The sequence below is a fragment of the Arvicanthis niloticus genome, chromosome 11 (assembly GCF_011762505.2).
Source record: "Arvicanthis niloticus isolate mArvNil1 chromosome 11, mArvNil1.pat.X, whole genome shotgun sequence".
NCBI classification, from domain to species: domain Eukaryota; kingdom Metazoa; phylum Chordata; class Mammalia; order Rodentia; family Muridae; genus Arvicanthis; species Arvicanthis niloticus.
Genome location: NC_047668.1, coordinates 61,240,570 through 61,265,541, shown reverse-complemented (window position 1 = coordinate 61,265,541; position 24,972 = coordinate 61,240,570). Strand labels below are relative to the sequence as shown.

The following is a 24,972-nucleotide window of genomic DNA, read 5'->3' as shown; positions in this document are numbered from 1 at the left end:
TACACACACACACACACACACACACACACACACACACACGAATGATTTGTAAACCTTTTAGCCTGTTGAATCCATTTCTAGGCACCGTGTAAAACATGTGCTCCCTGCTCCCTGTGCTGACTCCTAAGCATGCATCACTGGCTATATTGTCTATAGATGAATAAGCTCCATTGTTACAGCAAGCCTGGCAATCCAGGGGAATGCTGGTACCAAGTACCAAACAGGAGCAGCTCAGAGCTCATCTCACTCACAAGACTGTGCTGCATTTGGGGCAGGGATGGGGGTAACAATAAAATAGCAAAGTTCAGCTGCGTGTTTTTTTTCTTAGCGGCTGGCATTTAACACTAGTGGTCAAACTACCATATTTAGTACTAGCTCATGCAAGTTGAATAAGAAAGTCCAGGGGAAGCTCTAGCAATAAACCATAAAACATCAAAGTCCAACGAAAGGGTACTTTCCTGGCATTTGGAAGGAGCTGAGCATGAAACAAAGCCATGCACACATCTGCAGAGACTTATGGGTGGATGATATCCAAATAGATGCATGCATCCACATCCAAGGACTATGTCTTAAAGTGACAATCCCATAATCCAACTGAAAATAACATTAAAAAAATGAGGCTAGCAGCTAGAAAATGTTTTACCCCAGAAATTAAGATTTGGGACTTTAGAAAAAAAATATGAAGAAAACTATGTATATTATATATACACATATCATATATACATATATAATATATACATATATAATCAGTGTTTTTATTTCAACATGCCAATCTTGATGGTCCTCACAGTAATTCTGTTGGTGGCCCTAACACTCTAGAAGGACCTGGTATCAAGTCACTTGAAAGAGTCATCACATCCCTGCATTTTTTGAGTGTTCTACTTATTTCAGAGGGAATTTGATGATGGTAGTGGTGAAGGAAGAGGAAGAGGTGGGAGGAGGAAGAGGAGGAGGAGGAGGAGGAGGAAGAGGAAGAGGATGAGAAGGAAGAGGAGGAGGAGGAGGAGAAGGAGGAGGAGGATAACAGGGAGAAGAAATGATTTTTAATGCTTTTTGTGGTGGTCACTGTTCAGAGCACCTTATCCCCAACCTTCACCTCTCAAAAATCCACTCTGAAGGTCCTGTACCTCCCCAGCACTCCAGCAGTAAAGAAAATACAGTTAAAATCTTCTTACTTATTACTAAAACACAATGAACTCTTGTGAGGTGAATTCTGAGCAATCCCTTCCATGTTTCTCCCATTCTCTCCACTCATCCTCAATCCAGGGCTTCACACTTTCTAGGCAACTGCCCCACCATTGGGTCATAGACCACCCAGGCCTTGGATTTTATTAAATAACTGATTTGGAGAGAGGGTGGTTGTTTTCTGAGACAGGGTCTCAGTATGTACAAGCTGACTTTAAATTTGCTGTGTAGACCAGGGTGTTCTAGAACTCATGATTCTCCTACTTCAGACTCTCAATTCTCCACCACATCTAACACTACCATGTCTAACTCAGTCTTTGAATTTTTAAAAAAGGCACAAAACAAGCCAGGAGTGGTGGTAGTATTTGGGAGGCTGGCTGAGGTTCGGGAGTTTGAGATTGACCTGGGCAGTGTAGCTAGTTCCAATCTCAAACACACCAAAATTGCACAAATAAATGGAAATATTAAAAAGGGAGGGGAGCCTTTCCAACTTGGGCCCAGCATAATGGCTCCCACAAAGAAGGGTGACAAGAAGAAGGTTGTTCTGCTATTAACAAGATGGTGACCCAAAAATACATCATCAACATTATTAAGCGTATCCATAAAGTGAGCTTCAAGAAGCGTGACCCTCCAGCACTCAAAGAAATCCGCAAATTTGCCACGAAGGAGATGGGAACTCCTGATGAGCACACTGATACCAGGCTCAGTGAAGGTGTCTGGGCCAAAAGGGGGAGGAATGTTCATATCCTGAGTACGTTTGTCTGGAAAACATGAGGAGGAAGATTCACCAAAGAAGCTTGTCTGATACCACATTCAGAAAACTACAGATGGTCAATGTAGATGAGAACGAAACTGCTGAATGCTAAACAAAGTTGTAGAACTGCAAACAAATAAAAATAAAAATAAAATGAATAAAAATTAAAGGGTAGTAGGTCCTAAAATTAGGAAGACAATCATGAGAGAGAAGGAAGATCCCCTGTGCTGGATGGGAAACAGAAAGAGTAATAGAATGTATGTGATGGTTAAGCATACGAGAAAGTGGTTGGGAAAGAGAGGGACCCAGGCACAGTGGGAGAGGTCACTTGGGAGCAAATGGAAACAAAGCAGATGCCATGATGAAACCCATCATTTATACGCTAACCTAAATACTGAATCAAAAAAAGAATAGGGGCGAGAGCGCGCTGTCTGCTCTTCCAGAGGGCTTGGGTTCAATTCTCAGGATCTAGATGTTGAGTCACAACAAACTCCAGCTTCAGGTCATCTGATGCCCCCCTTTGGTCTCCATGGGCACCAGGCATGCATGTGGTGCACAAGCACATATTGTAAGGCCATGCACTCAGGCACATAAACTAAAATTAAATTAAAACAAGAATAACACATGGGGACATGAAGTGCTTTGTTATTACTAATTGTATGACCTCAACTATTTTTATCATTGACAGTGATAAGTATTAAAAGATTAACCTTTTCCCATCATTTTGATGCCAGTTTCATGTGCACGGATTAGAAACTCACCAAAACCTGTCATACAGGTTATTTTTCCTTCTCCAACAGTAACTGTACTATGGTAACATAGTGAAAACATTTGTTCCTATTTAGAAACCTGTGTGTTTATGGTACTCTTCTATGATACGGCAAAATCTCAGTTTAAATTGCTTCGGAATCAGGGATTTGGAGCTAGACATTTTATTGGAAGTGATTACAAGACAAACATAAGAACCAAAAAAAGTGTCTTTCAAATTCTCTCTTCGCTTTTAGTTACATTTAGACAGTTTGAAGCATCCAACTGAATGAGCTGTTGTGCTCTTTTACTTCAGATGTTTTTCCTACCACAAATATATCTACCTTTCTTTCTTTCTTTCTTTCTTTCTTTCTTTCTTTCTTTCTTTCTTTCTTTCTTTCTTTCTTCTTCCTTACAAGACAGAATTTCTCTCTTTCCTTTTTCTAAAAGAAAAAAAAAAAGTCTCAAGAGGTTGTGACATTGCTCACTCCTGGAATCACAGCACATCCCTATGGAAAAGGAAGCACACGTTACTAGAACGTTCTGTGGTATCTATCAAAGGTCCCATTTAACTCCTGTAAAGTTCACTATCATCACCCAACAGGAAAGAAGTCACTCCACCTCCCTCACCAGAACAGAAGAGAGCATGAGCCACAACATGATTCTAAAATGAAGTCCTGTTCCCTACTGCATTTGCAAAGTAGTTTTCTGTGGTGTGGAATGTGGTTTCCCATTAGGCCACTATTATGAGTGCATTCACAACATATGGGAGACCAGTGGCCTGGAGAGGGAAACCTGTCAACTTACTGCAAAAACTTTGGGATTTCTCAAGCATTTAGAGCAGTGGTTCTCAACCTTCCTAAAGCTGCTACCCCTTAATACAGTCAGTTCTTCATATTGTGGTGAACCACCCCACCCAAGCACACACACACCATAAACTTATTTCATTGCTACTTCCAAACTGTAATTTTGCTACAGTTATAAATTGTAATGTAAATATCCAATATGCAGGATATCTGATATATACCCCCCAAGGGACTTACTACCCATAGGCTGAGAACCGCTGATTTACGGATTTGTAGTGTGTGTTGGTATAATCAGCTTCCAAAACTACACACTTCCTAGAGCCAGGAATCTGATGGTGATTTGTAATCTGGAGATGCAGAGGATAGAAGGAAGGGAGGCTAGCTTTTCCATGAAATAACAAACAGAGGAGAGCGAGAAATGGGAAGGAGAAATAAATCAGACATTTAAAAGTCAGGTTGGAAGAGAAGAATAACCACATAAAGACATTAGATGCACATGTCTGGGTAGGGGTTCTTAAAAACCTACAGCCTTGTTCTCTGAGGGAAACAGATCCAATCAGCAATATAAATCATACAAAACAGAGAGGAAGTCAGTTTCTCAGACTGCCAACGTCTATCTGGAAGCGTCTGGGGGTTGGACAATTGTTGAAATGTGTGTATGTTACTGCCAGGCTAAAACATACCATGGGGTGGAGCAGCAGTTTTAAAAATAGTAAATGCCGATGTGGAGAGCATGGGGACTATGAAAAAGAAGTTCATTTTTGGAGGATCAAGGCAAGGTTTCGGTGGACCTGGGGGAAGGGATGAATCTGCAGGAAGGGGTTGTCTTAGGGTTTTACTGCTGTGCACAGACACCATGACCAAGGCAACTCTTATAAAGGACAACATTTAATTTGGGCTGGCTTACAGTTTCAGAGGCTCAGTCCATTATCATCATGGCAGCATCCAGGCAGGCATGGTGCTAGAGGAGCCAAAAGTTCTACATCTTGATCCAAAGGCAGTAGAAGGGGACTGTCTTCCACAGGCAGCCAGGATGAGACTATAAGTCCACACTGGGCAGAGCTTGAGCATAGGAGACCTCAAAACCCTCTCCACAGTGACAAACTTCCTCAAACAAGTCCATACCTCCTAAGAGTGCAACTCCCTATGGGCCAAACATTCAAAAGCATGAGCTTATGGGGTTGGGAATGGGGTCTACCAACACAGGGGTAGACCTGTGGTAATGGTTGGACCTGGGGTACGTGGTAGATCTGATGAGGTAAGGGTTGGACTTGGGATAAGGGGCTATTTATGGCAGGATTTGTATGCCATGGAAAGGACCTTAGAGCTATGTAACACAATAGAGAACTGAGCAAAGATGTTACATGTGCACCACCCCCAGACCAATGTTATCCTGGCCATAACATTCACACTTTTAAACAGTGCTCCAACCCCTAGAAGCCTCCAGACAGATGGAGGCACTCTGTGAACTGCTTTCCTCTAAGTTTTGTGTGATTTATATTGCTGACTGGCTCTGTTTCTCTAGAAGAACAAGACTGTACTTTTTGAGAGCCCCTACCCAGAAGTGTGTCCTGTGATCATTGAGAAAGATTCATTTGGCTTCAATAGAGAGGAAAGACAAGCAGGTGTCAGTCTCAGGGTCTGAGTAATCCAATGGCATAGCACAGGGGACAGAGTGTGCACACACTTGAGTAAATCCCCATTCATTAATTCCTCTTTTATGACCTGACCCCCAGTCTTCTTCTGCTCATTTCCCAATCTCCTCTAACACTCTCTTAAGACACGAAAGTCTCCATCTTTCTTGACCAAAGTTGATTATCAGACTCCAGGGAAAATGCTTTCCAGTTACTAAAATACCTAAAACTATGCCTGAGGGTAGATAATACAGAGAACCATCTTCATTAAAAGTCTTATGAATGGATTTACTAGTCACAATAAGGATGCTGAAAAGTTAAAATAGTAACTGAAACCAAGTTGGTAGTAAATTTAGAACCAGATTGCAACAGTTTCTGCGGTAATCTGTGGGGATTTTACAAGTGTGTAGATTCCCACAAAGACTGACCCTTGCCAGTTGAATCTCACCACATTTTCTCATTCATGGCAGCTCCTTTTCAGTATTGGCTTCTAATTTATAGCCCAGGAAACAGAGCATGTACTCAAAGCCTACTACCACATTCTTTTAATCTCAGCACTCCAGAGGCCAAAGCAGGTAGATCTCTGTGGGTTCCTGGATAGCCCGGTCTACACAAAGAGTTTCAGGATAGCCAGGGCTATACAGAGAAACCCTGTCTTGAAAGGAAGGAAGGAAGGAAGGAAGGAAGGAAGGAAGGAAGGAAGGAAGGAAGGAAGGGAGGGAGGGAGGGAGGAAGGAAAGGAGGGAGAGAGAGAAAAGAGAGCATGTATGAACATATGTATGTATTGATCTTATTACTTATATAATTTTATCTAATTATCTTCTTACTAATCACACAAACATTCAGTATCCACCAGAATTTTAGCTAAAAAGATAATTCCTCATTACTAATTCCAACACTTTATGTATAATTAAAAGAAGATAAACTAAAATGTTTAAATGTCTCATTAATTTGGTACTACATTCTTTCATTGTTCCAGAAAAAAAATACAGGGCTGGGAGATGGCTCAGTGAGTGGAGTGGAGGACTTGCCACACAAGTGTGAGGACCTGAGTTTGGATCCCCAGAACCCACACAAATCTAGGGGTGAAAACAAATGCCCCCGATGTTTACAGTGAGATAAGAGTCAGAGACAGGAGGATCCAGGTAGCTAGCACATAGGCCATCTCGCCTGGGGTGCACCGCTACACACAGAAGTTCCAAACAAGTCAGAAGGCAAAAAAAACCTGACACTCGAGGTTGTGCTATGACCTGCACATATGCACTATGGCATGTGCATGCCTCAGTGATACACAAGAACACACAGTACACACACATACACACACACACACACGCACACACACACACACACACACACACACACACACACACACACACACACTGGGGGTGGGAGAAAGGGGGGAAGAAAGAGACAGAGAAAACTACCGTAATAACATTCAATGACTAGGAAAAATTCCAAAATATCTGGAACTGTCTCTACATATGAAGATTAAGAAATACTTGAAACCTGAAATGTACTGGTTGTGTGCACTGAAAGAAATGTGTTGTCATTTTTGGTTTCTTTTTTTCTCTTCTCTTCTTCTTTTTTTTTTTTTTTTTAACTGTCTTGCTTCAACCTCCTCTTGAGTGTTGGCAAATACAGACACGTGGCACAGTGCTCAGCAAGGTTGTTTTCTATCTTGATACTTTATTTATTTCCTAAAATGTAATGCTTGGCTGGACGTATCTGAATCATTCCACCAAGTTTTTAACTGAGGTCTATGTTGATAGTAAGAGCACTGTCCAACTGCTGTGTGCATGATATCAGCAATGTCTCTCTCAGTTGTACTTGCAGGACCAAAACCACCACCCTGCTTGACATAATCTCCCCAAACTCTGTCTCTAATGTGACAGAGGTGAAGTACAAGAACACGGTCCCTGTAGAGAAATCACGGATACTGATCACAGACTGTAGAGACATCATGGATACTGATCACAAGCACCTTTCACCTGCAGACTTTCCCCCTTATCTGAGAAAACCTATTTACTGACAGGCAAATAATAAACCAAAAGTCTCGGTGTTTTCTCTGCAGTGAAGACTGTGTACACTAATCAATTCTGCTTCCCTCAGCTTATACAGATTACAATATGGAGGTCTTTTGGAAAGATGCATCCCATAGCTGTATTTGTTGGTCCTGCTGGCTTTTAAATTTTTCATTTTTTTAGCTATTTGTAAAATGATATACAAACCCAACCTCTACTTTAATATCTAGTGTTCTTTATTCTTGTAGGAAAATCAGATCAGCGTAGTCTGTGTTTGCTAGCCAGCAAGTGACTCCCAGACTCCCTAAATCTTCACTCTCTTCTGTTGTCCCCGGAGACTAAGACCAAATGTCACATATCATTCAGTGATGTGCCTTTCCTCCTTTGGTAGTTTTAGGAAGGGAACCTGGTGCCTGCTTGCTATTGACATTTCTTTTGCCAGACCCAACCTCAGACTTACTGGATGGGCCTCTGACATCACAGATTCAAAAGCTAAGGAGGACCTCGCAGGGTAAAGAGCTTACGAATGGTCTCATGTGTAGATTAGATAAAGGGGAAGACACAGCCGCTACTGTGCTTACTCAAGCTTCCCCTCCTGCTCACTAAAAAGGGAGGGTCAAACTTCAAGACAAATGTCATCTTTCACCTGGGCACAAAGCAGGTTTGGAGACTTCTGCTTTGTCTGTTGAGAACCATTAGGCTGACGAGGTATTATTTGCATTCATATCATCCTTAAATGTCTATATTACCTCAAGGTTTGCAATTCCCTCCTATTTCTGTAGGTTTTCTTTCATAATCTGAGACTGAAGAGAGAGAGTTCAGTGGATAAAGCAGTTGGCACACAAGCATTAAACCTAAAATTTGGGTCCCCAGCACCCACATGGCAGCCCATCTGTAATCACAGTGCTGGGGAGACAGAGACAAGAGATGCCGGGGGTAAAATGGGTAGCTAGATTAGCTCCTGATTCTGTGGGAGACTCTTCCCTAGTAAATAAAATGGAGACCAGTGGAGGAAAACACCCAACATCAACCTCTGGCCTTTATATATACATGAACACACCCATCTGCCCTTGTACATGCATGCTTCCACCACACACGTGTATATCTGCCAAGAAGTTCTCACTACAATAGCAGAAAGTAATAAATCACTTGGGTTGATACCTCTTGACATTTCCCTTGGTATATTCTAAAAAGACTAAGATAAAACAATATCCATTGACTTGAACTACCTTTAAAAACTGTACCTCCTTGTGCTTAGAGGCAAAGATCGTCAGTTCTGCACACTATAAAGAGCAGTGTTATACTCCGTCAGCTTCCTCTTCCTGTTGCTCTGTCTGTGCTTGTTAACTACAGCTAGGGATATCTGACTTCTCCATGCAGGCTCTAGGAAGTCACACTCCTCACTGGGGGCTTTTCAGGATAGTTTCCTGTGTCATTTATAGCACTTGAATAAAATAGCCACACGTAATTGCTGACCGGAGAAACTGAGCTGGTTTTTTTTTTTTTTTTTTCATCCTTTGTTGCTGCTTATTACTCTAAGAAGAGAAACCAGAAAGGACAGAAGGTTTGTTTACTGGTCAGGGCAGCTGCAGGCTTGAACCCACCACCCGGTTTCACCTTCCTGTTCATTCAAGTTTTCTAACAGTGTTTTAGGTTTACCCTGGAAACTAAACCTCTAATTCAAGAGACTGTGGTAATAGGAGACACAAGGTGCATTTCGCTTTCCAAGGGCACTTCTTACTTATTTATTTAAGATGTTAGCAACCTTATTCTAAAAGAAGATCCCTATGGGCAAAATGATAATGATTGGCTCATGTTTAAGCAATGAGTGTAATGGTTGAAAGAAAAATACCCCACTGTAGTAAACTTTTAGAACCCAGATTTGCATGGGGGCAAGAGTGTCTCTGAGATACAAAATGTATACTGAACAAAGTTAATTTGGAAGTAAAGCACCTAGTTACGGAAGTGTGGATTTTGTACCTTGATGCTGTCCATTTATCATTGAGATAATGAGAGATGACTAGGCTTCTTGCTAACAGTCATAGAATGCATGTTCACTGGTCTGATATCAAAGAAATTTAGCCTTTCGATTTTGCAAAGGTTATCCTGACCCGGTTATGTCTCCTGATCGAAGAAAGTTTTAAATTTGTCAATCTAAAGTGAAAGGGACTGGAGTTAGCAAAGATCCACCGGTCTCTAGCTAGTGGATTCTGAGAAGCTGAAGCCGTCCTGGGAATTTTTTAAATGGTTGAAGGCAGGTAAAGAGGGGTGAGACTTGGAAGGTTGTGTCCGAGCTCAAAGTAGGTTCTAGCACAAACTACTGGTTCTGCAGCTCTGAAGCTTGTGAACTTCCCCTGTCTGTCTGTTTGTTCCTCTCACATTGAACCTACAGACCACTAGCTATTGAGAGACTCCCTGATCTGTCAGAATTTGGACTAACTTATCTACAAATTGCACTTTGCTGCGTTCCTGTCTCTAAATTCTACCCACATCAGGCAGGGACAGCTATCTCAAGAAGGACAGAGTGGGGTGTCCATCGAGATGGCCCAGAGGATAAACAAGCTTCCTACCAGCCTAGATACCTGAGTGTAATGCCTGGGACCTGCAGGGTGGAAAGAAAGAGCTTGACTTTTACAAATTGCTCTCTGACTTCCACACATGTACTGTGGTGAACACGAACACACACACACACACACACACACACACACACACACACACACACACACTGTAATTTTTAAAACAAAGACAAGGACAAAGCAAGTGAATTCATCAGAAGCAAATGCCTCCCGATTATTTCCAGTAATATTTTTAGGGCTTGGGTAGCTCCAATCTTAATGTTGGGAAGATCTTTCTTTTTGTTTGTTTGTTTGTTTTGTTTTGTTTTGTTTTTGTTGTTGTTTTTTCATTTTTTTCTCATTTTTTTATTTTATATTTTATTTACATTTCAGATGCCATCCCCTTTCCCCATTTCTCCTCCCTAGAAAACCCCTATCCCATGTCTCCTTTTCCTTTTTGCTTTTATACAATTTTTTTAAGTGTTAGTCAAAGGCTTTATACGTTTGGTAATGCTCAATCAGAAGTGTAACCCAATACCCAACCTAGATATATAAACTGTCTTTGACTGGTAGAGACACATGGATATCTGCCTCTATGCCCCCCCTCTCTTTCTCTCTCTCATCACCTTGCTTCTCCTCTCCTTCATCTTCTCCTCTCCTTACTCCATCTCTTCCTCTCGGTACTCCTTCCCCCTTAGCTCCTCCTGCATATCACCCTTCCTGTTAAAATAACACTTTTCTCTCAAAATACAATTAGAGCATAATTATTCCTATTTGTACCAGTGAGGTATAAGATAATCCTAATACCCAGTCCATCATTTTGTTGATTAACCAGAACCTCTGTCGTCTCTCCTAACTAAAACACTTAGTTTTGAACCTGACTTTTTTCTTGGCTTAGAATAAATGTCAGCTGAAAACGGGAAGATCTTTCTCTACCTTAGAAAATGTGCAGGAAAAGACCTGCCCCTTATTAGACAGTTGGGGGACAGTTTCAGAGGACTCCTTCCCAATGAGATGAAATCCTGAGGAAAAGCTACATGCCAGAATGAGAGCAAACACTTCTTTGTGTGGCCTAAACACCATACCCTGCCATTGTCAACTTATTGAGCCAGAGGTTGAAAGAAGAAGGCGTGGTACTGCTGCCTGACCCTGATCTTGTGCCCCTAGGCTTCCACTGCCTCAGACACAGCTACAGATGCACAGTGTCTAAATGCACAGTGTCTTCTCCCTAAAGAGTCCTCCTTCTTCAGTCCCACTCATCCTTCATGTACACTTTGAGGGTGGGGCGTGCAGAGCCCTTTAGAGATTTTCCAAAGATTTCAAGGGTTTTGTTTGGTTGGTTGGTTGGTTTTCTTAATAACTACCCAGAAAGAACCAGCTATGGCCTATATTGATCTTTCTGGAATCAGCAACTTTCCTTTAGAGAAAATAAGCACAGATAAGTCAAAACCTCTGTCTCTCTGAAAAGTACAGATTCTACATAGCATCATACTCTTATTAGTGATATGTCTGATCAGTTGCTTAATAGCAAGGTATAAAGTATATTGCTGTCTGCATTTTATTTTAGAAACAAAATGCCACTGGACTGACATGCTAGGAAAAAAACAGCAGCAACTGTTGTCCTTCACGAGCCACACTTGAGGATTCCTTGTCCAATTCTTGTAATGTTTTGTTCGTTTCAACAGTTTCATCATATAATCATGTGGGGTGGGGGGTCCTTTCATTATTTTAAACTCACCTCTTTTAAACTTCTAGTGGTTCGAGATCTGGTAAAAAAAAAAAAAAAGTCACGCACCTTTTAGAGTAGCCATTAAATTTTGTAGCTATTCATCAGACCTAACACAAGGCCTTAGGTTTTTTATTTTTTTGTTTTTGTCTGTCCACATGGTTTCTCTGTTCCCTCAAACTTTGGATGCCATTTCCTGCATGTTGGCCATGTTTTGTTAGTGGATTTTTAAAATTTTTATTAAACTTCTTCTTTTTTTTTTTAACCCAGGCCTGGTGATATACACTTTTAATCTCAGCACTCTATAGGCAAAAGTAAGTAGATCTCTGTGAGTTTGAGGCCAGCATGGTGTACATAGTGAGTTCCAGGACAGCCAGGGCTATATAGAGAGACCCTGTCTCAAGAAACCAATATATATGTACATATACATATAAATATACAGACACACCTACACATACACATGCATATACAATACATATATTGGTTTATATATTATATATAGGATATATACATATTGGTTTATGTATATATACATACACATGTATTGTTTTTGTATGTGTGTCCATATATATTGGAGTGTGTGTGTATATATATATATATATATATATATATATATATATATTCTTTTTTATTCAGTACACGTGAGTGAGTGAGTGTTTGTATGTGCACCACAGTGCATATGTGGAGCTCAGAGGGCAACTTGTGGGAGTCACTTATTGCCTTCCACCATGTGGGTCCCAGTGATTGAACTTAGGTCATCAGAGGTGGCAGCAAGTACCTTTACCCACTGAGCCAATAAAGTAAAGATTAATGATGGGAAGAGAGTGTATAAGTGGAGATATAAACAACATTGAAAAATAAAATACCTTAAAGTTCTGTGACGAAGACATGGGAATTCATTATGTCATGTTGTTTGCTTTTGTATATATTTAAATATCCAACAATGAAAACTTGAGTTTTGTGGTTGTTTTTGTCTTCTCTTCAAGGCAAGGTCTTATAAAGTTGTCCAAGTTGGCCTTGAACTTCTTCTTCTTCTTTTTTTTTTTTAAACAACCAATGCCCTCATATTGACAGGGTCATGATTTCTTTCTTTCTTTCTTTCTTTCTTTCTTTTTTTTTTTTTAAAGATTTTTTTATTCATTTAATGTACGGAGTACACTGTTGCTGTCTTCACACACACCAGAAGAGGGCATTGGATCCCATTACAGATGGTTGTGAGCCACCATGTGGTTGCTGGGAATTGAACTCAGGACCTCTGGAAGAGCAGTCAGTGCTCTTAACCGCTGAGCCATCTCTCCAGCCCCGGCCTTGAACTTCTAATCCTTCTACTTCAGTCTGCTAAAACAGTTTTGTTCTTTTGTAAGCTTCAAATAACTGTCAAGTATATCCCAATGCTTCAGAAAAGCAAACAGAGTCCTGACCATCTGGACGAACCTCTCTTCAAGCCCTTCTCTACCCTCTAACACGTATCTTATGATTCAGCTCAACCAAGTTATGTGTGATTCTTGGAATAGACTTTTTCAAAATAGCCTCTCTTCCTTCTCAACAGTAACTATGTTTTGTCATTGTTGCTTGCTTGTTTGTTTTTCCTCCAGCTCAAATGTCACCAACTCCAGGACCCCTCCCCTGGCTCAACCTGATAGAGTTATCTCCATTTCCTGAAGTGCCATAATACTCTTCTTTACAAACATATTCATGCATTGCAATGTGCTTATTGCAATATTTTTAAATGCATGCATGACTAACAAGACTGTAATAGTCTATGGGGGGGGGGGGGGAAGTCCATATAGTTATCCATGCTTGATGTTTAAAAATACCAAATGAATCATCTTGAATGAAAAGAAATTTTAGATTTTTATAAAATTCCTTTTGATGACTTCTGCATGAGGAGACCTATAAACTAGACTGTATTAATTAAGCCTATAAACATTTTAGGTTTATTTCTATATTTAGGGACTAACAGTCCAAACAACTTTCTAAATTCATGAATTTCTAAATTTATCTGTCTTCCATAAGGTTGGTATGAGATACAAGATAAGTTATAAAATTTTATGCATGCTGTATTTCATTAATTCTTACAGATGATAGATTGGTCTTCAATTCTTAATTGTTCATCAGTATCACCATCACTAGCTTAAGCCAAAATTTTTGCAACTTCCAAATATGTGTACATCATGTATGATTCATATATATATGAATCATATATATATGAATCATATATATATATATATATATATATATATATGAATCATATATATATATGACATCAAGAGGTATCTTACATTGATTCTGCTCCTGACACTACTTAGCTATTCTAGCTATCTGTAATAATGGTCCCCAGAGACATTTATGTGACTGAGTATGACTGCCTCTCTCAGTGCCAATGTTATGTCATGTCTTATAAAATTTAAATACAGCTCTCAACAAACTGTCACTTTTGGCGAATCTGCTAGGCCCATTGTCATGACCATTCTTTCTAAGTGTCATCATCAGAGATAGAGTAATGATGTTTGACTGTTGACAGGGGCTGAGTTCTATAGGACCACCCTGCAGGAGACACAGGACCACAGCTGAGAAAATAGTTCAATAATGAAAACTGAATGAGTTCAGGGTAGGAACTAAAAAGAGACTCGGGGTGCAGTTATGAATCCACAGAGCCTGAGAATGCTTTTCTGTCTGGTAAAAGTCTACTAATGGGAATGGCACATGTATTGGTCATGATGCAAGATCAATTGTGTGACAAAGCTAGCAGTCTCCACTGCACAATGGATGTCCTTTCCATAGACAGCAATTGTTCTAAACTTAGGCAGAACAAGAAGTGGCATCATTATGTTAAAAAGAATCTCATCTTGCTGGCCTATTAAAATGCAAGTTACTCAACTCTTCTGAGGTTTGTTTTCTTCTCTGAAAGGACACTGCTCACTACAATGCTGTCTGCTTTGTGAATAAGGTGAAAGTAAACGTTATTTTTTCCCCCTTTCTACAGCAGGCACAGTTTAAATACTACAAAAGAAACACAGACAGAGGCAGAGACATCTCAGGATCAAGACTGGCTGGGGAGAGAAGTGGGCCACAGAGAAACCTACACAACCACCCTTCAGATTGGCCACTTGCCCATGCCACAGAAAAATAATGATCTCTAAAACAGCCTGTCAACTCATATGATTTTTGAGTGGCAGGCATTCCATGCATAAATGAAATACTTTCTACTTTGAGAAAGCAGAACTGAGACCTGAGCAAATTCCAGTGTTCATTCAAATTGAACTTGCAGTGTGAGTATCTCAGAACCAAATATGGATGTGCTTGGTTCTTCAATTTAAAACTACTTAAAATTCTTGAGCGCTTTGGAGCTCCAGGAGTCTGTATTAACTTGAGATTTGAGACGGTGCATCCTTCATGGGTACAGTGAGAGTTTCTACAATTGCCTGGGAAAAAAGACACTTCTCCCAAGGTCCTTAATTTCAAGACTTAAGTGTCCTGCAACAGGGACCTGCATGTGCAGACTTGAAGGCACAACTTTTTCATGTTCCTTCCAAGGTTAATTCACACAGAAGACACCAAGGAAGCCTGGTGCAAATCAGTTTGGATTGTTGAACAGAAAGAAAATGTCCTAAAAACAGAGGAGAGACTGAGCCAGTTTGTAAACTTGGAGGCTGACTGCCCTAGATTGATGACTGTGCCTGACTCCATTTCTAGCTCATCAATTTCCCTTTGGGCCAATTGTGTAAGTCTCTGCCACATTACAAACGCTCCAGACAGGGAAAATGCAATTAAAATCATTTATACATTCTCTAATGCAGTTACTTGTCTGTGGGGTTGAAAAAAATTAAGCAACAGGAAAGCAATAACTAAAACAAAGCTCTGGGAATAGATATAAATTTCCCATGTTATTTTTCTTCCATGGGGGTTCTCTGCCAGGTTGCACCAGGAACATGTTCTTAATTAAAACTCGGATTGTATTTAGAATCCTAAAGCAAATCAATGTCATAATAATATGGCACCTTATGGGGTGGTGATGGTTCAGCTGATTAAGGGAAAGGATGGGACAACATTTGGGAAATAAAGAAGCCTTCAGAAAATAAAAGTGCCAATCCTATTAAACAGAAGCTTAAAAGATATTAGTACAGGTGCAGCTACCTGAATCATGTCACAAACTAGACTTGAATAAGATCCTTCTATTACAGTAGAGGCATCAAGATTTACATTTCTTTGGACTCCACTGACAGACATGAAATCCATAATGGTAGAACTATAATCAACCATTTCACTCTTTCCTTCTTTTAAAAATGTTCTCTTTATGCTCTTGGAAGGAAGGGGGAAAATACCTTTTGGATCAGTTCATAAGTCAGTTCAAGACTTTTTTTTTTAATTCAAAGAAAGTAGCCTTAAATTGCCATACCACAAAGGTTATTATAATGGCTTTTTTATTGCTAAACACCATGCATTTATATTTACCCTGGCTATTACTATGTATAGCTGCACTTACAACCATTAGACATCACATATAGCTGTTTTTATGATCTTATGAACACACAGATAATGGCGTTATCCAGTAAACAATGAACACATTGGAAAACTGACCAACAGCAGAGAGTTTCAATGAGTCTAGTAAGCTAAGGCTCTTCACACTAAGCAAATAACTACACAGAGGAAAGTAGTAGGCATGTCGGAATGCCTTCTTGCTCCCTGGATGATCAGGTATTGTAACAAGTAGAACTCCCAAGAATCGCCAATGCTTTTGTTAGGCAAGGAGAATATATGCAAGAGAACAAGCTGAATACTTTAAAACTTAATCAATTAAATATAGTATAGTATTAACTTTTTTTTTTTTTTTTTTTTTTTTTTTTTGTTTTTGTTTTTCGAGACAGGGTTTCCCTGTGTATCCCTGGCTGTCCTGGAACTCACTCTGTAGACCAGGCTGGCCTCGAACTCAAAAATCCACCTGCCTCTGCCTCCCAAGTGCTGGGATTAAAGGCATGTGCCACCACTGCCCGGCGTATTAACTTATTATATCTCAGAAATGGGCCTCTAAAAGCTGATGTTACAAGTGTGCCATCATTGCTGAGGCTCCAACCTAACCACACCAAAGACGAAAATGATGACTAAATTCCACTACAAATATTAGCCAAAGCCAATATTTTCTGTCTGTGACTAAGATAGACTTATTCCTCGAGTCAACTGCCCATAAAATTTATGTAATACCACCAACATCTCCGTCAGCCAGCATACCACAAACTAGTTGTACACCAATGTCTAATAGAAGATAATGACAAGGTACAACCTTTTTCATTACAAAAGGCAATACAAACTGTGCACTTTGATGATGCAATTGAATCCTGTCTTCCCCTGGATAATGGCATAAACAGAGAAATTCCTGGGATTCTGGGCTAATAGATTACTTACACTGCCTAGAATTCTGTCACGTACTTCCTCCATGACTGTGGACAAGTTACCTACATTTTATCATTCTCAGTCTCCTCTCTGTAAACAATGGTAATGATGCCCATGTCCCTACATGAAATTGTGGCAGTGTGAGAGAGTGCCTAGTGCCAGTGAATTCCCATGTAAAAAGGCATTCTGGTTTTTTCAATCCCAAAGAAGAAAAAACCAAAGCACAGTGACTTTACATACCACAGACTCTGAAAGGACAAAGACCACCTGAAAGAATAGAACACCCAAGATTTTAGGTCTCATGAAATAATGAGAATATGACAACTCAATGGTTAACGCCTACAGTAAATGAGCAACCGGTACAAAGGGGAAAGAAAGGACCATGGGGCTAGCTTTTGGAGAACAGGGGTCTGTAAAGCATACAATCTGCCAAGACAGGTAAAACATGTTCTGCATCGTAGAATTTCATTCCCTATTGTAAGACATCCAAGAAATCAAGCAAGCATTTGATCTTGCTACAGTTTACTGGCTTAAGGATGATGCCAAAATTCTGAGTCCACTCTTTGTGTCTCTGCCTAGCATTTACTAAATTATGCCATTTCCTTGGGAGAGAGGAATCAATTTCCATCAAAGATCAGAGACTTCCTATCCTCAAGGTTTTATGTCTATGAAATGCAACCAATCAAGAATTTACAGTATGCTTTTCAAAGTAGTGGTATTTGTCTTGAACACCTACATTCCCTTTGCCCTTTTCATTATTCCTTAAAGAATATAGAATAGCAATCTTAAGTCACATCTCCAAGTGAGACACAGGTGATTTAAGTCACACAGAAAGATCAACATAGGTTATATGAAAACACTATGTCACAGAACAGGGCATCATGATTATGCATGGTGTTCATGGAGTCCTGGAACTTATCACCTAAGGACATAAGGGACAAGTCTAATTCTCACTGGATGTAATTCCCAAGTGTTCCGGTTTAGAAGACTACAATGACAACTACTGTTGATTTGGGCTTACTTTTGGAGGGATTAGGTGAGTAAAATTAAAGATCAAATTTTGCCTTTTCTTTCTATCAATAGGTTGATCTTCAAAATATGTACTCTAGTCATGATGACTTTGGAAAAAAACATTTATAATTTTCTCAAGGCATCCATGTAATGCTTATTTACTCAGTGTTCTTCCTGATGGCCTGAAAGATTTTTCCATCCCCTGCTCCTTATACACACAGCCTTTTGCTCACTACAATTTTGATATTTAGCCAAGTTCAAGAACGTAGAGAGGCAGATGCAATTTATAAAAAAATTCAAGAAGTAACTTTCTGTGAAGGCTCTACCTGACCGATGACCCAGAAAAACCACAGGTCCACAACTGGCAAGTGAGACAGGCAGTGTCTAGGTGCATAGCAAACGATAAAATGATGAGACTCATAGCAAGACAACATGTACAACAGCCATCAGATCTCTCCTACCCCACTCCCAGCCAGCCCCCTGCCATGGAACCCTTTCCATGCTGAACTACGCAGACATAAGTGTGATCACACACACACAGGTGTGATGTTTATTGCACATTTGTCATACCAAATGGTGAACAGAGGTGCATGTATTTGTATAGAATAAGTATGAAAAGCCTGTCTGCTGTTGAGTCAGTCCTTGGCTCGTGGTACAACAATTTTTTTTTCAACTGGACGATGGTGTGATATCTGAATTAGTGGTATATCGGACAATTTAATGGGTGATACTTTGGGAGCATCAGAGTGAAGGATTGTGCCGTTTCAAGGATTAAGTAAATAAACAGCCTGCTTGAACAAGCAGCCTTCTAAGTTGAACCACATAAACAGGTCTGAAAATAGTGGCTCCAATACTAAGGCAGGTATTCAGTGCTCAGCATGAGTAGAGTGACACCCCCCTGCCCCCCAAAAAAAGGAGTTACAGAAGAAAAAAATGATGGAAAAGCCACAAAGGACAGCAGTGCTGTGCATTCCAGATAAATAACACACTATTAGTGCTGGATTTACCAACACAAAAGTCTTCATTGTGAACTGTTTCTCAAAGAGGAAAAAGTACACTGCCAGTCAGTGCTCCAATGGAGTCTGGATTGGGACTGTCACAGGGGAAACTAGCCCTTCCTTTTGTTGGGAGTTTAGAAGGCCATTGCACACACATATTGTGTATCTAATTGTATTGGGAAAGAAACACTCACATTTTCATTTCCTGGAATCTCTAAATGGTGGGATTTACACGTAAATTCCACCTTTAAAAAAAAATGTATATGGTCAAGAGTCTGATCGTTTTGTCATTTCCATTATACCTAAACATCTTCTGAGCCTTAGCTTCTTCAATATATAAAACACATGCATGATTCTTAATTTGCAATGGGATTTTGTTGTGATAAACCTATCTTAAATTGAAACTAGCATCAGTCGAAAATGCATTCAACAGGTAAGTATTGAAAACAGCACAATTTAGCAACAAGGTCCTCTGTAAGGTGCCAGTTGTTTGCCCTTCTGGCCATCTGGCTAAATGAGAGCTGAAGACTCAAAACCAGCGTAAGAACCCGGCGTGTCAAGAAAGGGAGGTCCAATAAAAAACCAGATTGGGCAAAGATCCAAGATCAAGATTCAAAGCACAGTTTCCACTAAATTCCTGTCACGTTCACAGTTGTTAAGTCGGGGTATCATGAGCAAAGGACTGGCTAGACAGCACGTAGCATTGCCATGCATATTCTATCAAAATATATACACCGGTGTACATCATTTGGTATTGGGAATGCATAGTAAGCATACGCTATGCTTATTAGTGTTTGTTGATGATCTCCTGTATCAGCAACAGAAGCCTCTGGTATTTTTTTTTTTCTGTTTCTGCATTGGGATATAATCACTACAGTAGGAAAATGTACTGTGATTTCCTCATCTCCAAAATTCATGTGTTAAACTCAACATTGTATAATTTATATCCAGATCTGAAAAATTTTGACATTATGGTATATATTGTTTGCATGTAAAATTAATATTTTCTAAATTATTTGTACTTTTAAAAGTTGGGTTTATCACTGCTTTGTTCAAAGTCTGTGGGCGTTCAAAACTTCAGCAGTTGGCTATGCTTGGTGGATAGGAAGTGTATACCCTGGGCCTCATGGGTGCCCAGCAAGTGCTCTAACACTGGTCACCACTTTATCCCTATATCTTATCATACATTTGTTGTCTCACAGAGAACAGTCCTTAGTTTAGACTTCAGTAGACATTGCATTTTATTATGGGATGCTCTATTGTTCTGGAGACATAATTTCACTGGAGAGGTTTGTTTGTTTATTTGTCTGTTTCCCGACTGTTAACCTGTGGAAAATTCGAACTCTAGTTAACATGACCTCTCAAGAGCAGCCTAGGCAACAGCAGCCTTCTGAACTGAGACAAGGAAGTTCCAGGCTAGATAGGGAAGTCACAGAGAAGAGACTGGCTGGCTCCAGGACCTCACAAAATGGCATGAAGAGGAACAAAGAATTAGAGTAATTCTTTTTTCTCCTTGGACACTCCAGGTTTGGCAGATTCTTCCACATCGTAAGGAAAGGAATGTGAAGAACATCTGTTGCCACACTAGCCTTTTCTTGTCACCCCACCTCCACCCCTTCCCATAGAGCATCCAAAGCTCTCTCCTTAGGGATCCTGGCTGATGAGACGTTATAGGTCAGCTGTACCTCAGAGACATGTCACAGAAACCCCACCACCACCCTGCATCATTTTCATTCCCTATTCTTATACAAGCGGGTGAGGTGGGGGTGAAGAAGACTCGGTGTGCCCTCCAGCAAAGGTTGCAAGCAAATTGAATGATTTGAGCCCTAAGATCAATCCATCAATCATCCTGGGGAAACCAGACTCAAGAGTATCCTAGGTTCACCTCAAGCAAAACAGCATCTTGTGGGACTCCACAGGAATACAGCCCCTCTCTGGTCCCTCAGGACTGTCCACGCTCTCCAGAAGAGGAACCTGCCGGATTACTGTTCTGTGACTCTGACCCAGAGTTCCGTCGCCTTTAGAAGCTACATTATCAATCAGGCTTCTGCCTACTCTTTCCTCCACCTGGGTTTAAGGTTCCTGAACAACAGCTCAGTCCCACCATCCCTCCTACCTGGCTGATCTCTCCAGAGCAAGCTCTGTCACAGAACACTTTTACAATCCACCTTAGAAATAAGGGAGGACTCCCTGGAGCACCACAGAGCCCCTAAAATAAGGAGGAGCTAAGACACTATAAGTGTTAGCTTTAAGGTCACAAGAGTATGTGAGTTTACAGAAGAAAAGCATAAAGTTAAGCATTCAATGAACCAGAAAGCACGCATAAAACCTGATGCGAAATCTGATCTAAGTGTCAATTTAAAAGCACATTTTACAGACTCTTAGACACTGTTACATAAACCTTTTGTTTCTTTCTTTCAGAATTTGACTAGGAATGGTCAAGTCAGCCATAGCTTTAATTCACCAGATATTTTAAACAACTATGTTTTCAAGTTTCAATGGTAAAACATTAATAAAATTCCAGCCATCTGCTCCTAGCCACCAGCTCACTACTTTGTGATTTAAGTCCTGGCTATGAACCTAAAAAGAAATCCTGGATACCTAGAAATCAACTTCTTTGCTAGACAGGAATCCAGTCTTTCATTCTTAAAGTTAGGAGACACTGTGGTTAAAAAGAACACATTCCTTAAAAGTTAGTAAAAACACAAATTAACAAGTACAGATAAATGACCATCTATAGTGTCACTGGATACCAAAATCAACATGAAACAAAAAGTTGGTGACTTGTAACACACACACACACACACACACACACACACACACACACACACACACACACACGTCTCTGGTTACTTACTGGGGTAATTTTGTCTTCCTCACACCAGCGCTTGGCCTGTGTAGCTGCCAAGTGTAGAGCATGCCAGTAGCAGCTGTTTCCTTCCAGCCAGGCTGCGTGTCTTAACCAGTCATATGCACCTCCTGATAAACACCGCGCCCGGTGCCAGGAGGTCAGAAACTGAAGATCATTATTCTCCGCATTGGCAAACCTTCTCCTAAGCTGTGGGCTGGCTCAGCCACTTGATTAGCATGCAGGGCAGTGCATTCCACCGTTTGTTTTTCTTTTGGAGACAAATGGCCCAAGAGCTGATAAGTCACACTGGAGGGCAGGTCACTGCAAACAGAAAGCTAACCACGTTTTTTGGCTGGGGGGGGGAGGGGGGCGGGGGAGCTGAAAATCACCACTCTCCTGTCTCACTTAAGTTCTCTCTAGGGTGTCTAGTCAGCAAGAAAACGGAACCAGGAGTTCAACCTGCAGGTGGAAATTGCTTTGTAGGCCAGGTGCCTCGGGAGCACATCAATCTGTTTGGTTTCATTTTCTCAGAACTCCTGGCTTCTGTATGTGTGGTTCTCTTACTCAACTACGGGGACTGTCCAAAGGAAGGCAAAGTTTAGCCTTCTAAGAATGTTTAGTCGTGTCCCCTCCCCCACCTGGCATACCCCTCCAAGGCCAGAGCTGCTGCTGCAGCCAGAGACAGCCAGTGGCAAGTACCTAAGGGGTGAAAGAAGAAGAGCTCATGCAGTTTTGTCCAAAGAACCAGAGGAAATGATTTCATGTGGCTTCAGACCTCACTTCCACATAGTTGCCTGCAGTGTCAACATTCTGGGGAACCACAGAGCAGCTGAGATTGGCAGCCAAGGTGGCTGGGGAGAGAGATGAGCATCTTGCAGACTGCTGACCACCCTGGCTTCTGGGAGGCTGGAGCAGGTGCAGTTCTCTGGGCCGCTCACAATGGAGGCAGGCTGCCCTGCCCATGGTGTTGGACTCAGCCTCCCCACTGAGTTGACTTTCTCTTCTCACCCTTGCCATCTTTTCTTTCCTGAGAAATTTCTTGGAGTATGTGGCTTTGGATCTCTGACCTTGAGTCTCTGACTTCTTGGAATATATGGAATACCCAGGCGATGCTTCCTAAACTCTGTTGGAACTCTCGCCTCAAGGAAGAGTGGAAACATGGCTGAGAGTCAGCTTATTTGGGAAAGGATAAGGAAAGAGTGACTGGAGTTCCCCCAGGGAATTTCTGAGTCACAATTAGTCTGCTACACTGACAGCCTTGATTTTTAACAAGTGTAACACTCTTAGTATAGGAGCATGTATGGCCAATCTTCCAAACTTGGGTTCATCTTATAATTATTTGTAGTGAAAATTAAACCAGAAATCCACCCCCCCCACCCAACGAGGAGGAAGAGGATAGACTTCTCGGGTCTAATTTTTTAGTTAGTTGTGAAAGCTTAATGTGTACATGGAAAACACTGGAAATATCGAGACCTATCAGTGAGAGTTTAAAGTCAGTAATAGAAATGAACTCCAGATCCGGGGATGCAGTGACCTGAGATGGGTCACCTCCAAAGACTTTTCACTCCTGTGTGGATGACTCAGTCTCCATTCCCAAACAGAAAAGGAGGCCTGCTAATCACCTGAAGTACTCTTCTGGCTTAGTTATACTCCACGTTTACAGTAACAGAAGCTTCTGGACCCAATGACACATATCAGTCACTTCATCTGCAATAGACTAGGGCGATTATTCTGATAATCCATTATGCACCACATGGTCAAGGAAAGAGAGACTTCTCAAAACTACTCAGTGACTGACCAAGCAAACAATATAGAGATTCTTTGCCAATTCTATTCACAGCCAAGGACAGACCCTAGTGGTACTTATGAGGCAAAATGTCAACATGGAGAACAACATGGCCCTTTTTACTCTGAGTCTTGTCAGGTGACTAACGGTTCTATAATGATGCCATCTTCCAACCTTGCGGGGGGAAAGAGTACTTTTCTAACCAATTTGCCTACAGGTGCCCACCATTTTCTTCAACTCCAAAGGTCTTGCCTCTCTCTTCCTGGCTCCCCTCCAACCTGTCCTGATTCTCCCTGTCCAACTCACCTGTCCTAGACCCTCACACCTGTCTCCCGAGCAGCACACCTGTCTCTGGCTCAGCACAGCTGTCTCCAACCCAGCACAGCTGTCTCCAACCCAGCACAGCTGTCTCCCTCCCAGCACAGCTGTCTCCCTCCCAGCACACCTGTCTCCCCCCTCAGCACACCTGTCTCCCACTCAGTACACCTGTCTCCCCCCTCAGCACACCTGTCTCCCCCCTCAGCACACCTGTCTCCCCCCTCAGCACACCTGTCTCCCACTCAGTACACTTGTCTCTGGCTCAGCACACTTGTCTCCCGCCTAGCACACCTGTCTCATCATCTAGCTGGGCCCACTTGCGTGGCTCCTGTGTCTTAACCACAATCTCTCTGATTTGTTGCTCTTACTGTCACAGCTCAGTCTTTCTTCACAATTAAGTTTCTGGAGAAATACTTGTCTTCCTGTCTCAAATCTCCTTAAAGGCGCAGTCTGCTTGAGGGCTGGCTTCTCCTGTCTCTCACATGCTTACTCCACATGGCTGTCCGACATATTTTGCTCCTATCTTACTTAACTTTTATCTACATTTGACCCAACTGGCTATGTGGTGCCGAAAATGTCCTGTGGCTTCCACGACATCTTACTGCGACTTCCTTCAGCCTTCTACATGGACTTCCTTCCTACCTACCCCTAAGTGTGAAAACCCTCTCTCTCCCATTCCTGTGTCTAACATGTTTTGTGCATGCCGACCGACTTGCCTCTAAGATCCGTATTTATGACCTCAGTGTCTCTTACATTTTACCTGTGATTGAAGTCTTTTAGGGGCCATGGTGGTGTCTTAGGCATTTTTAGGTGTCCAGAAACTACTAGAACCTTGACAGGAACTGTTTGCCACAATCTCTCTTTTGTTCATTCTCTCTCTTGTTGGGGGCCGACTTTTAGCAGAAAGCGGCTATCAGCTTTGCAGCCGTCTTAAGCCATATACCCTGACATGAGACTTGAATTACAATAGTCTACAACAGCTGAGAATGCTCTGATAATCTTGGTTTAGATACCTTGAGATTAAAGGTGCGTGAGATTAAAGGTGTGTGAGATTAAAGGTGTGTGACTTAAGAGTATGACTTAGAAGTATAGAGATCAGAGTTAGAGACAAGACCTAAGGGCATGATTAAAGGTGTAACTTAGAGGCATGGCTTAGAAGTAAGACATATAAAAGGCAGAGACAGAACAG

The 24,972-nt window shown here is 41.2% G+C and overlaps 1 protein-coding gene across 2 annotated transcripts in view; it reads right to left on the bottom strand.

The window, feature by feature from the left end:
- Nucleotides 1-21,865, bottom strand: part of Rasgrp3 (RAS guanyl releasing protein 3) — a 66,705-nt gene extending 44,840 nt beyond the window's left edge. The window contains exon 1 of one of the 2 annotated variants that reach the window (XM_034514520.2): nucleotides 21,686-21,865. The gene's annotated coding sequence lies outside the window, so the exon portion shown is untranslated. The remainder of the gene's footprint in view (nucleotides 1-21,685) is intronic. The other variant, XM_076942294.1, reaches the window with a different exon arrangement.
- Between the last annotated feature and the right edge of the window lie 3,107 nt (nucleotides 21,866-24,972).